This window comes from Phyllostomus discolor, chromosome 4, assembly GCF_004126475.2.
Source record: "Phyllostomus discolor isolate MPI-MPIP mPhyDis1 chromosome 4, mPhyDis1.pri.v3, whole genome shotgun sequence".
Taxonomy (NCBI): domain Eukaryota; kingdom Metazoa; phylum Chordata; class Mammalia; order Chiroptera; family Phyllostomidae; genus Phyllostomus; species Phyllostomus discolor.
The window spans coordinates 57181456-57196972 of record NC_040906.2 but is presented as its reverse complement, the minus strand read 5'-3'; the positions used below and the strand labels follow the sequence as shown (position 1 = coordinate 57196972).

Sequence of the window (15517 nt, the reverse complement as noted above, 5' to 3'; positions counted from 1 at the left end):
TTAATTCCAACAGATTTTATTCTTTCAAATTCCAGCAATTTGATACATAACTTTTTTTAAAGGCTTAATAATTATCTGAGAAATATTCAATTAGATTTACTGCTAATGAGTTGGGAATAACATTTTTAAATCACAGTCAAACTTAAAGTGGGGGTAGGAGGAAGGAGGGGAAGGGAAAGAGGGAGGCAAGGAGAAATGAATAGTTAAGGGAAGATATGACTAAAATTGTCCAAAATCAAATAATCAGGCCGTATAACAGTGCTAAATGGTCCTTTCTTTTCTGAAGAACAAAATTTGCCACTTCAACCAAGGGGTAAAAGTTACAATAGAGAGTTTTATTTCCATTTTTATGACAAATATTTCCTTAAATACATGAAAAATATTTTTCACTATCTAATGCCTTAGTGATCTTATCATAGATTATAAACTTGGTCATAGAATAATGACCACAACTTTTGGAAGAAATTAGAAAGTGACATTTATTTTAACTACTTGACATTAAGTTAGTTACTGAACATTTTCTTGCCTTTCAATATATGTATTATTAGAACATATTAGTCAATTGTCTTTTAAAAGCCATAAAGCAATCATAAAAAATTTAAATACAAAATTTGGCAAGCAAAACTGGCACTATTTATAATCCTTCATCTAATATATCTTGGGATACACAGACTTCTAATTATATATCTTCTATCGATAAACATTGTATAGAGCCCTTTTCTCATATCATTTTCCTTCTAAAACATGGTTTTAGTCAACTTATCTAGTTATTAATTTGCAGTATCCACACCAGGACAGTCACAATGGTAAGTCCTAGACATACTTGCTTAAGTTTGCCACAATGGAGGCGAGCCAACAGCAGTAGTCTAGGCCAAGCTGAGGGGACAATGGACTACATAAGGACACCCCCGCCTGGGTTAGAGATAGAAAGGTCTTTTGGAAAAAACCACAAACCACAACGTACCCATGTAATGAAAAGACATGACCTTGTGAAGAAAGACACGAAGTCCTCCAGGCACAGGTAAAGCAGAGTCAGGGACAGGAGGAATGAAAGCTGGAGAGGATGCAGGGTCCCTCCCAGCTGCTTACAGAGTGAAAGTTGGCCCTTGGTATTAAAGGAAAAAAAAAATAGAAAGGAAGTGTTTTAAGCAAGAAAGTAACAGAATCAGAGTTCCATGTAAGAGTTGCTTTCCCTGGCTGACAGGGAGGATTGATGGGAGGAAAGCTAGACCACACGCAGGAAAACCAGGTGGAGTGAAGAGGATCAGCGATCTCCAAACTTACTTAATCACAGAACTCTCTGTCAGTGAAAAAGGAAAAAAACTTCCTGCAACATCTATTCATAGGTGTTCACTTTTTACAAGTGATATTGAAAAGTATGATAAAATGAAACAAGTGTTTTATGTTTTACTTGTTAATGGTGTATTATTAGTAAAAGTGAATGTAAATCTTTATTTCACATAGTCTGATAACTACTTTTTAGGTGCCAATTATTATCAAAGCTGGTTTTTTATAACATGGCTAACAAAAAGCTTCCAGTAGGACACTGTAACTATCCACTTTGCTATTACATGGTATGATAAATGTAAGTGAAATCTGATATGGTTAGGGTAAGGAATACGTTCCTGCCCTTTAGAGAAAAGTGCCTGAACTTTGTGACAGTCTGCTTTAGCTTCTCTGACTTTACATTATTTACTTTCTTGTTCTCAGTTCAGTTTTCTAAGACACAGTGTAACTTTAACTAGTACAGATTAGTGAATACTTAAGTATTTTAATGATCTTTTATAATAAAAGTACTACAGCATTGGGATTTTTTAAAGTTTGAAATTTTGTGTTAAATACAGAGCACAAAAGTACACGGTATTTTATAGTGTTTTCAGTATCACTGCATTTGAAACAGACCATCACTAAGTAAAGTGAAATTGTTTCAACCAGAAATAACTGGTTTGTTGTCTCACTCACAGTCTTAAAAAGTAAGAACAATGTTTCTCTTTATAGCTAAACAATTGGTACTTTCTACAACATTCACTAAATAGCCTCAATGTAATTTAGGGAACAGCATTAGACCACACTCATAATTCTATCATCATCAGACTACACCATCCTCTAAAAATACCAGTACATTAAAGAGCTCAATTATTTCCAGTCTTATGAAACAGTATTTTGTTGACTTGGAGGATAAACTCTATCATTTCAATAGGATATAAATAAAATTTATACTTGGTGAATTTTAAGAAGACAATTAGCCTTCAGCAATCCATTCCCACATTTCTATAGAAGTCACAAAGCTGAAAAATATATGCAGCTTATGCATTTTAATATTCTGGTAAGTATGTTTAGTTTCATTCATATAAGCCATTTTGGGAATAAAAAACCAAGTGCAAAGAAAATAAGTATATACTATTAAATAACAGATCTGATGATGAGTTATTTCTACATTATGTAATAAACTTTTCCTACCCAGCAAAATCTTTGTTTCTGAGAAGGTCATGCTGGAGTCCCTACTCTTCACCTGTAAGATGAGAAGACTAATATAAAAGGCATCTTGTAGTCTAAAATTCTACAGAATTAATTCCCTACACTAAATGTAAAATAGCTCAGAATTAAGCAAATGGTCTTTTAAAATTAAACTTTCAGAGTATTACAAAACCCAAAGACAAGAATGACAAGATGAAGTTTAATCTCTAAGTAACAATTTTTATAAATTAGTAAATTTCAGATTTTTTGTCTCTAAAGAACAGAATTAGTGACAAACTTGTAATTCTTTCATTTAGAGTTCTGTCACTTATTATCAATTTTAGATAGAAATGTATTAATGAACCTATAACAGAAGAGGACACAGTATATTCTTGCACTATTATATAATTGAACTTCACCATCATATACAAATATCATTTTATAAAGTATCTGAAAAAAAATCCAATAGCAGACTATAATACTCAGTCATTTTCATTACACCCAGAGTGTCTTTCAAGTTGAGTTGCTCTGATCATGATATATAATCTTTTAAATGGAAGTACATTTATATACACTTCAGCTGAAAATTTCATACAACAAATATATATACATAACATTCACATCATATAACTAGAATTTTGTTTTTAAAGCTTCATACAATTCTAGTAATATTAAATTAAACTGTCTAGTAAACAATTTTAACAAAAAAAGTCACCTTTAAAGTAAATACCAAATAGTTCATTAAGTCATCTATCTTATTTTACTTTTAGATGTTTAAAAAAAGTAAAATATTAAATTTATATTGCTACAGATATATTTTTGAATGTATGAATGAGAAAAATATAGCTGGGTAAGAAAAACAAAATTATTCACTCTTATTGATCTTTACCTGAATCTTGGCCACTTTATAATTTTTTTTTAAGATTTTATTTATCTATTTTTTTTTTAGAGAGAGGGGAAGGGAAGGAGAAAGGGAGAGAAACATCAATGTGTGGTTGCCCCTCACATGTCCCCTACTGGGGACCTGGCCCACAACCTAGGCATGTGCCCTGACTGGGAATTGAACCGGCAGTTCCTTGGTTTGTAGGCCCGCGCTCAATCCGCTGAGCTACATCAGCCAGGGCTCACTTTATAATCTTAAGATTTTCATTACCTATACTTTTAATGAAAAGAAACATATCTCAAGATACTTGCCTGTAGAATATTTTCCTTCTAGAATTTGAGATATACTCAAGATTTTTTCCTTCAGAAGAGATTTGAACATTAGATTAGGGGGTAGGAGGTATGTTCTAAAATTACAAATATGTCCTATATGTCACAAATCAAAATCAAATATTTGTCAGGAACATACTTTCTTAAAAAAGCTCTATTTTTAAAATTGTAATTTATTAGAAAATAATCAAATATTAATTATATAATGAAGCACATGCCATATAAAAGTTAAAGTACTTCATACTATTCCTCTGAAACAGGTATCATTATCATCCCATTTCTCAGATGAGAAAAATGAGGTGCAGGGAATCAAGTAACAGCCAGAGTCACAAGTTTGTAAGCACTGAACCAGAATCCATACCCGTCTGAGCACCAGGCCAATACTTTTGCTACTACATCAACCTCCTATTAAATCAAAACATCTCTCAAAAAGTACTTAAAGAGAACTTCAAACACGCAGACAAAAAGCCAGTGTCTGGCCCTAGCTTTGTTCCCAAAGATCTTTAAGTCCATAAGCTAATGACCATGTACCTGAATCTACTTGCTCAAAAATATGTGCAGTGGAGAACATAATACCATATTTTACCAATTCTAATACACACTTTTTCCACTTTTTAACAAATGTGAAACCAGTGTGTCTTACTCTCAATAGCATCTTCCAGTTGCTGTCAGCCAGGCGACAGTCATGAGGCCGCCATGCCCACTTGTGCTGCACATGTGGCTACTGCCAAAGAAGCAAAACCACCAGAGGCAAAGAAACAGCCAAATCTCGTGGAGAAGATGAAGACATTTCTTTTTTTTTTAGTACATTTTATTGATTATGCTATTACAGTTGTCCCATTTTTTTCTCCCCTTTATCCTCCTCCACCCTACACCACCCCACCCTCCTTTAATCCCCCCGCCTTAGTTGACCTCCATGGGTTCTCAAATAAGTTCTTTGGCTTCCCTATTTCCCATACTATTCTTAACCTCCCCCTGTACCTACCAATTATGTTTTCCATTTCCTGTACCTTTTCCCCAATTCTCCCCATTCCTACTTCCAGAGGATAACCCTCCACGTAATCTCCATTTCTGTGACTCTGTTCCTGTTCCAGTTGTTTGCTTAGTTTGTTTTTGTTTTAGGGTCAGTTGTTCACAGCTGTAAGTTAGTTGTCATTTTAGTGTTCATAGTTTTGATCCTCTTTTTCTTAGATAAGTCCCTTTAACATTTTATATAATAAGGGCTTGGTGATGATGAACTCCTTCAACTTGATCTTATCTGGGAAGCATTTTATCTGCCCTTCCATTCTAAATGAAAGCTTTGCTGGATAGAGTAATCTTGGATGTAGGTCCTTGCCTTTCATGACTTGGGATATTTCTTTCCAGCCCCTTCTTGCCTATAAGGTCTCTTTTGAGAAATCAACTGATAGTCTGATGGGAACTCCTCTGTAGATAACTCTCTCCTTTTCTCTTGCTTCTTTTAGGATTCTCTCCTTCTCTTTAATCTTGGGTAATGTAATTATGATGTGCCTTGGTATGTTCCTCCTCGGGTCCAATTTCTTTGAGATTCTCTGAGCTTCCTGGACTTGCCTGTCTAGTTCCTTTGCCAGATTGGGGAAGTTCTCTGTCATTATTTGTTCAAATAAGTTTCCATTTCTTGCTCTTCCTCTTCTCTATCTAGCACCCTATGATTTGGATGTTGGAACATTTCAAGTTATCCCAGAGGTTCCTAAGCCTTTCCTCATTTTTTTGAATTCTTGTTTCTTCCTTCTATTCCAAATTGTTGATTTGAGGCCTGATTTCCTTCCCTTCACTTTTGGTTCCCTGTATATTTTTCTTTATTTCACTTTGTATAGTCTTCACTTCTTCCTTTATTTTGCAACCACACTCCATAATATCTGTGAGCATACTGATTACCAGTGTTTTGAACTCTACACCTTATAGGTTGGCTCTCTTCTCATCACTTAGTTCTTTTTATGGAATTTGAACTATTTTTTTCATTTGGGCCATATTTCTTTGTGTTGGTGTGCCTATTACATTGTAAGGGGCACAGCCTTAGGGATTTGCCAGAGCAGGGCAACCTGCTTCGCTGCGTTGTAGCACTGTATGTGGGGGAGGGGTCAGAGAGGGGACCATGGTGATTGCTTGGCTCTTGCCCTGCTTTCAGTAACAAGAAGATGAAGACATTTCAAAGCAACAGACAGCCAATAAGATCAATGGCTACATGTATCCAGCAAGACTATCATTAAGGCTACAAGCATCAATTTGTCAGAAAGTGTCTACTGACTTTGACTTTGAACAGAAACTGAGGCATGTTACTGAGTGGCATGTTACTCAGTGGCATGTTACTGAGTTGAGGAAAAAACAAAGCATAGAGTTAGCCAAATAAGAAAATGGGGCCTAGAAGTTGTGTAACAAACATAAAAAACTTGAAAGAAAATCCCTGGAGTAATAGTAGAGCATATTCCCAGAAATGTGGTATCATTTCCCACACTCCTGATTGCAGAAGACAAGACTGAATGAAATAACAGTCTCTGACAGCTCTAGTTTGAAAGGAGAATAAAACTCTGAATATAAGAATAAAAATGTTTTTTAATTATTTCTTTTTTAAAAAAGATTTTATTTATTTATTTTTAGAGAGGGAAGGGAGGGAGAAAGAGAGAGAGAAAGAGAGAGAAACTTCAATGTGCGGTTGCTGGGGGCCGTGGCCTGCAACCCAGGCCTGTGTCCTGACTGGGAATCGAACCTGCAATGTTTCGGTTCGCAGCCCGCGCTCAATCCACTGAGCTACGCCTGCCAGGGCTAATTATTTTCTTTATATGTTCCTTTCTGTGATTGCAGTTCCTTTATATGTATTTTCTATGATACAATGAAAATGTTTCAAATTAAAGTCTCTTTCAATTTCATTAAATGTAATATAAGGGTTAAAACACTGTGTATGGAATTGTTCTATATTTCAATTTCCAATGTGGTTCTGTATGTTTGTCAAAACTTGCAGAACTAAATATTAAACTAGGTAAATTTAACCACATATAAATTATGTCTTAATTTTAAAAAATGTTAAGAACAGTGGACCAATTTAATTGGCAGTGTTTTTTTTTTCTTTTAATGGTACATAAAATAATGGAGAATCTAATACCTGACAGCATCTTAGATTCAAGGATATACAATGTCTCTAGAAACTGACTCTGTCAGAAGCTAAAACACAGCATGTGGGACTAGCGTTCTACGCTGGGTTAGACTTTCCATAACCAAGTGCAAGAAACACACCAATTTCTCTCAGTTCTTAGCTCTATGACTACTGATTTTAAAAAGGTATTCTGACTTCCAGAAACAAAGTTGCATTTTTAAAAATTCCTATCTGAATGACATTTAGGACACAATCAACAAGATAAGTTTTAAAAACAGCACACCCAAAAAGTACATCCAGGTTTCTATCAACAAGTTAAAAATAAGAATAAATTGAGAACCTGAACAACAGTCTGCAAAAGTTCAGGGGGAAAAAGTTTCATTTACATTCTCCAAGTTGAACTCCAGATTCAATCTAAATTCGTAATCTTCTATGGTAGCATTTTTGTCAGACATCACAACTAGATAGGGGCATTTTGAGGCTTACTTTCACCAACATCCAGCATTACAAATAACATAAAAAATATTTTAATTTCTGACACTCATATAAGAAACTAAATTAGTCAAGTGCAGAACGCTTGAATGCCTTTCAATAATGAATGCATATTGTACAGACAGAATCTAAATCATTATATATATGACTTTCTTCATATCACTATTCTACCAAAACATATCTTAAATAATTCTTTTCTTTTTAAATCTCACCTTTAAAAAAAGATTTTATCTATTTATTTTTGGAGAAAGAGGAAGGGAGGGAGAAAGAGAGGGAAAGAAACATCAATGTGTGGTTGCCTCCTGCATGCCCCCCACTGGGCCCCTGGCCTGCAACCCAGGCATGTGCCCTGACTGGGAATAGAACCAGTGACCCTTTGGTTCACGGACCGGCACTCAATCCACTGAGCTACACCAGCCAGGGCTTAAGTAATTACATTTAAAAAATAAATTAACTGGCCTACTATGTGCTAGCATTTGTCATCTATGTAGAGAAGTAGGTAAGGTATACTTCATCCCTATCTTTCTCAAGTTTTATAAACTAGTTAGTTTATGTCTATTAATTACCTATTTATATTATAGAATAAAAATGAGATAAATTTCATTTAAACAGAAAGAATCTTCATGAAAAGGTGAACAAACATTTGATAATACTATAGAGGCAGTGGTAGACAAGTGGTGAAGTAAATGTGAACAGGTCTGCCCTGCTGCCGCCACGGCCTTTCAAACCCCTCTCTGCCTGGATTTCTTTGGGTTAAAACCAGTATCTCAGTGCCCATCTCTGAGCTGTTACAAAATTAAAATACATGTTAAATAATCTCCCAGTGCAATGCTGGGCTCAGACTAAGCACTTGATAATTGTTAGTTGATTTTTACATTAAAAAGCGGGGTCCTGATTTATTCTAGTATAGAATGAAACTTATAGAAAGAAAGTCATTATGTATGATGCTCAAGTATTATGATGCAGGTGCAAACCACTGTATATCAAGCTAGAGTCAGTCTTTTTGTATTTTCCCCATAAATATGGCATAATAGCAAATATGGCAAATGAACCAAATGAAGTTCATTTATGTAAACTCAAATAAATTAGAGCTTGACTATTCACCTCACCAAAGATTTCTCCATTAATTCCTTTAACTAGCAACTTCTTTCAGTACACATTAAGACCAAAAATTAATTTTCAAATTAAAAAACTGACTTTTAAACAACTTTTATGGAATTACATTTTAGAAAGTAATATATGCTTCTAATTATAATTCAGTACTCCTAATAATGATGATCAAATGGACGGATGAACATGGAAATGTTAAATTAGTACAGTGTTACACATATTCACTATAGTCAGTTGCTACTATAAATCTAGTTTTTCAGCATAGCTAAACACAGCACTATCCTAAAGAAACTCCACACTGTCATATGACATCATTTGATCAACAATAAAGATGTTGTAGTCAGGCACGTCTTCAAAAACTGGATTAACAACCATGCACCTTCAAAAGACCTCATGGAGGTAACCAAATATTATGAAATTATAAAGTCAGACTAGGCACTTGAGCTTCTCGGTGAGGAAAAGAGTTTACCTTCAGTCATGGTTGTTTAGTTGAGCTAAAGAGGTAGAACAGTATTACTCCTATTATGTAACTGACTCTCATCATCCAAATGGAACATCCAGGGTGTTGTTTCTCTTCGCCTGACTACAGAGCTGGTCGCCCTTTCAAGCATCAATGAGTTATAAAAAATCATGAGCTAATTATTAAATAAAAGCATTTCCATTCCTCTTAAAATAAGAAATGGGCAATAAAGTAGCAAACAAAACAGAACTTCCCATTTGAAGTCCAATGTTTACTCAGCAACGTTGCAACTGAACTTACAGGGCTACTGGAATTCCTTATGTTTTTTACAAGAGACCTGATAGTGGTCAACCTGACAAATACAGCACTGCCTTTGTTATAGGATCACGTGATTGTTTTGAGATATTTTGTGAAAAAGTAAAAGAGGAAGAAGGAACGGCACTAAGATTTTAAGGTCCCACTAGAGTGCACTTTACACATCCATGTAGAATGTGCCTTAATCCCCATTTTACAAGGAAGAAAACAGGCTCCCAGAGGTTAACTAACTTATCCAAGATAACCCAATAAACAGTTGGAACATTTTGATTCAGACCCAAGTCTGTGTGGCAAAGGCAGACAAACTGCTATTTTTTTAAAAAGTTTTAGAAACTACTCTCTAAAGTCTTTCACATGATATATACTAAAGAAAGTCTTTCACATGATATATACTGAATTCATATATATTTTAAATGGATGGATCACAGTAGAAAGGTATGATCTTGGAGTTGTTTCATTGTCTCAGGTTTTTGAGGGGTTTTTTTCTATCTGATAAAAAAGGACAAGAAGTAATTCTCACACAAGGTTGTTATAAAGACAAAATGCTCTAATATGTTTAACACACTTAGCTTAAAACCTATAATCTAATAAGGTCTTAATAAATGTTGGTCAGATTTGTATTATTACCCTGTTGTCATATGCAACATTAAAAGGTCTCTGAAGGAGTCACTGATCTGTTTTATCCTCTGTCCTAATAGACATTCTGGAATATAGTAAATGCTCCACAAATGCTCATTGATTACATGACATCTAATAATTTTCTATTCACTTTTATCTCAATGTATGACTATTGATGGACAGTATAAGAAAATATACCTTCCGCTGATCTTTGTTTTTCCTATGAAGATGCCCCAAATCAAAAGTTCTCAGAGCACAAAAGGTCCTTATTTACTAAAGAGAAAGAAAAAACTCCCCAAACTTCCATACATCATGTAAAGAAAAACTAGGCAGACAGGCACACAAAAATTATTTCCGTTCACAGCTTTTCCTTCACTTGACAGTAAATCACCTGCGCCTTTCAAACACTGTACAAACTCTCACTGTCCCTGAAATCTTCTACTACCCTGCAACCGGCTCTCTGCGTTACCAGTCCTCTAATCACACAACAGAGAGGAAGAGCCAGAATCAATTAATTGTGTGTCCATCACACATGTCTTTAAACCAATATTTACATTTTTACTTCTTTCTCTTATTAATAAAATTTGACATGTTAACTTACCTTGTTGACATCTTAAGCATCTATAAGCTGAAAACACTAGTTTGGAGAAGGGCACATACTGATTTCACTTTCTCTGTTGTGAGCTGATTTTGAAGATGAACTTGATTTCCTCTCTGTAGCAGGAAGGTGGGGTCAAAAATGCATATTTTCCAAATGCTCACACAAAGCAGAAAACACCATGAAAAAGAATGTGGGCTTTGGAATCAGACAGACCTGACCTGAAAACCTGGTTCTATCTCTTAATCTCAGTTAAAAAAAAAAAAAAAAAAGAAAGAAAGAAAAAATGCATGAGCCTCAGTGTTTCCTCCTATATAAAAAGGAGTAAAACATGGACCCCAGGGGGCTCCTGAGAGGATTAGGTGAAAAAGTGTATGAGAATGGACTGTCACAGGACTTGGTATTAATAATATTAAGAAATGGTAAGAATTATGATCTATTTTCAAGTAATTTTCAAACAAAGCCTTACTAACCAGCCTAATTAGTTATAGGTCTGTGGGGAGTGTTCCCACTCCCAAAGCATTCCTTTTCACAAAGCCTCAAGCATTCACCAGGATTACACCAGATGCCTCTCATATGTGCATGAAGAAAAAAAGAGAAAGAAAGAGCTAGAAGAAATAGGCAACTATTTGAAAAACACAAATTCCTCCTCTGCATCTTTATGAAAAAAGTAGTTTTTACACCATCAAAATCCTAATATGGATAAAGTAAATATTGAAAACCCGTTGGACAAATTACATCAGCAAGGGCTACTGTGGATAAAGTGATGAATAAATCTCGCTCTAAAGAAGCTAACAACTTAGTGAGATAGCAAGCTTATTAAAAACAAAAACAAAAATAGAAGACAGACAGTAAATGCATGCTTTGACAGAGTTAGAGGCAAAGTACCTCTACTTTGCTTTCAAAGTACCATGAAAGCAAAAGGAACGAAACAGATCTGGCTCAAGGATTTAGAAAAGGTTCAAGGAGAAAGTGGAATTTGGAACTAAGCCTTGAAAAATGTGTGGATTCCTCTGGGCAGTGAGTTGGGTCAGTAGAATTCCACACTGAAGAAACACTAGTCAAAAGCAAGGAGGTTGAAATTCTCCAGTGTTCAGGAGATGCCACAGTCTGTCTGCCTGGACTGGAAAAAAAAAAAATGTAGAAAGGGATGGTGGGAGATGAGGCTAGAAAGGAAAGTTAGGAACAGGCACCCATGCATCCCCAGTGCCATTTAGAGTCTGCCCTTCATGACACAGGCAGCAAAGACTTTTTTGGGGACAGCAGGCGAGCTTGACAGGAATTGACTCATGGTTTGGAAATATCCCTGCAGTATATCAAAACTGAAAAAATGAAACACAGGGTCAAGAAGGGGCTATTAAAATAGCCCAGGGCTAAACTAGAAAATCAAGAAATGGGCATTTTTTAAAAAGACATTATATTGTCAGATCCCATGGGATTTAACAAGTTATAATCCTTGTAATATACAAATATTCCTCTGGGGTAAAAGTCAATAGTGGACTAAATGGGGCTGGGACAAGAAGGGCCAACCAGCATGTGTGACCACAAGTCAAACAACCCCCCAAAGTTGCTAAGTATAGATTTAATATTGGTTATTAGGGGCATCTATGCTATAACAAAGGGATATATATCATCGGGTGGGTGAAACGTAATTGCCAAGGTCTCAGGTTGGAGATGTGATCAAGGTTCCCAGTGGGTCTCTCTAATCTATAGCAGGCTCACAGCTGGTTACTGAGGCCACAGAGATCCCGGCCTAAGGAGGGAAAGACTAGTGAGCCAGGGGGTCAGGGCCCAGACACATCACCCAAAGTTGAGAGCTGGACTGTAGTGAGGCACAAGTAAAATCTATGGGCTGGGTGGGGAAGGCCTGGGTATACAATGAGAGACACTTAACAGGAGAGCTTCAGATAGTGATTATCCAGAATAATTCCAGGCCACACCCAATGGTGGAAGAGGCTCTGTTGCGATTAACCAAATAACTTTTGAACTCAAAGGTTGCAAGTCTTTAATATTGAGAAAGGCTGAACAAGACTAAAACTGTGTTATCTGAACATAAACTTATAACAAGAATGCTTTTCTGAACTCCTAGCCTAAATTCCTTATCTAATATTAGAGTAATGACATCACTACAAAAAAATAATATAGATAAAGACCTAAAGACCTGGCACCAATTGACATAAAACATTTTCATCCAAAATCAAGACAAAATACACTTTTTAAAATCTTTCAGTCAACCGTAATTTTGGAGAACTCGCACAGTTGGGCCCAGCTTCACCTGTAGCTTCACCTGCCCTTACCCAGCCCATATGCTACTCTCACACTGAACTGCTGCGCGCCCTCCAGTATTCAGGGCACTCCGGTGTGTTTGTGCCTCCATTTATAGTCTGTCTTCCTTTTCTGGTTTAGCAACTCCCATTCATCCTTCAAGTCACCTTCACCTTAAGATATCTGGTGCCTTCAAAGCAGAACTAATCACTACTGAGTTTTTATTGCATTTTCTACATTCCACTCCTGGGGTAGGATACTTGTCCTTGAAGACCAGCTGGAGAGTTCTCTCTTCCGTGAGGCCTTGGGACTCTCACAGCCATCCACGTCTGCCTTTATCTCTGGGCTTGCCATCGAGGATATCACAACACTTAACTATTTCTACCACCCAACTGTGAAGTGCTTCTGAGCCATACCTACATCTTATTCATTATTTTGTGTCCACTATTTAGCCCAGGTCCCGCACAAATTTATCAATATGTTGAATAAGTTAACAGTTTTCCTGTTTCCCAATAACTGAAAAGGTTTTATGTGTTTATTTAGCTTTGTATATTAACCCTTACCATTTGGATGAAGATATTAATCCTTACTTCATTTGCATATTCTAGTTTTTATTCTCTCAATTTCTTAGAAATTTGTTATGATAAATTTTTTTAAACTAGAGAAACATGAAAGAAATTTTTATTTCATTCAATATGATAATGGAACTGTACAAATTCAATCCTACACATATCATTAAGATGGAATTCAGGGCAGAAGCAGCCCAAGTGCCCATAAATATATGAGTGGATGAAAAACCTTTGGTACATATATACACAGTAGAATACTATACAGCCATAAAAGGGAATGAAATCGTACCTTTTATGACAGCACGGATTAACCTAGAGAGTATTACTCTAAGTGAAATGAGTCAGACAAAGAAAAATACCATATAATTCACTTACATATGTAATCTAAAGAACAAAATAAGAAAACAAAATAGAAACAGGCTCATAGGTGCAGAGAACAGACTGACAGTTGCCAGAGGGGAGGAGCTGGGTGAAAAGGTGAAGGGATTAAGAAGTACAGAGCAGCAGTCACAGAGGTATAAATTACAGCACTGAGAACATAGTCAATAATACTGTAATGATTATGCATGGTGTCAAGTAGGTAGTTGAAACTTTGGGGCGATTGCTCTGTAAGTTCGTGAGTTTCTAACCATTATGCTATACATCTGAAACTAATACAGAATAATGTTGAATATAAACTGTAATTGAAATTTTTTTTAAATAATAGAAAATAAAATATAAGGTCAGCACTAAAAACAAGTGCTGTTGGCCCGGCACCTTGTTTCTACCCGGGGGCAGCACCGAGCTCCTTGGCCCTAGGTACGGAGTAGTTACATGCACGCAGTTCTAAAGTTACATTCAGCCTTTTGACGCCAACTGTGAGGCTGATGTGGACCCCAGTGAAAATGACTTTGACACCCCTGCCCTAGACACCACCACTACTATCTAGCACATTGTGCACTACCACTTCAGCCCTTGCTTATTAGAAAGCTATCTGAAACATAACAGCTACTCAATATCTACACACTTTGCTGATGATACAGATAATTCTCACAACAGCCCATACCACAGATAAGCATGTCTGGACTTATATAAGTAACTTAATCAAAACTACACTGGAGTAAAGGGCTAAAGTGGGATTTTATACTATATGACTCTGAAGCTGTCTCCAACCACTATACCAGTGGTTCTCAGCATTTTCCCTGTATCAAAATCACCTGGAGAGCTCGTAAAAGCAGATTTTATGATTACATAGGTCTGGAGTGGATCTGCAAGTCTGCATTTCTATCAAAACCCCAGTTGATACTGATACTGTTGATAAAAGACCACACTTTGAAAACCACTGCATTATACCATAATGCTAAAGTTACTTAATTGAAGACATCTGGTAATTCAGTCGCTCTCAAGATAATTTTCTCTTGACACCTATGAAGGCATACTTTCCTAATGGTAAGATCTGGTGTTCTGTGACAGAGAGGTGAGACAGCAGCAAAGGAGTACAGTGCTGGGGACACGTTCCTGAATGAGAAAATTCAACATAGTAGCAATACTGGCTCCCTAAATATTTATGTGGAAACTGAACCCAAGAAATCAGTTCTCATTCCCAATTTTAAATTCAACATGCAGAAACAATGAGCAAATGCCTTAAAACAGCCAGGAGATTTTCTTAAAGCAAACAAACAACAAAACGCTGACTATTTTGACCCCAACAGATGGATAAAACATACAATAGTGACACTGCAAGTAAAAATTCTAGATTGACAGAAAAGCAGAAAATCACTGGAGCTGAATGGAAAGTCCACTAACAAACATATGAATAAAAGTAATTGTATTCTGTAATAAAGGTGACATTCCAAAACGGTAGGAAAAAAACTAATTGTTCAATAAATAACATGAGAAAATTATGTTTTTTAAAATTTAGACCTTATTTCATACTACAAAAGAAAAAACTTCAGTTTATTTCTATCAAATATTTAATCTATCACAAATTTAAAATAAGGTGATATTTTAAAGATTTAAAATGTACACACATTTCTAAGCAACCCCAAAAAACACATGAAATCATCTCTAAAATATTATTAAAATAAATGCTAAAAATGACAAAACTGGGGAAGTACTTAGAATATAAGACATAAAAACACAGGTTTTACATATTAAGGGCAAAGTACATAGTAGGAGTATTTTACAAAGTCAATAACAGAAAGATGAGTAAGAATATGAAGTGAATTTTTAAGAGAAAAGAGAATGAAAACTAATCACTTTAAGAGTTTTTCAAGCACCATTAATGATCTAAGATACAAATTTAAAATAATCATCATCATTTTTCCTTATCG

General features: G+C 35.7%; 1 protein-coding gene across 6 annotated transcripts in view; it reads right to left on the bottom strand.

The window, feature by feature from the left end:
* COBLL1 (cordon-bleu WH2 repeat protein like 1) overlaps positions 1–15517 on the bottom strand; it is a 161902-nt gene that overhangs the window by 122740 nt on the left and 23645 nt on the right. The gene's annotated exons all lie outside the window — the stretch shown is intronic.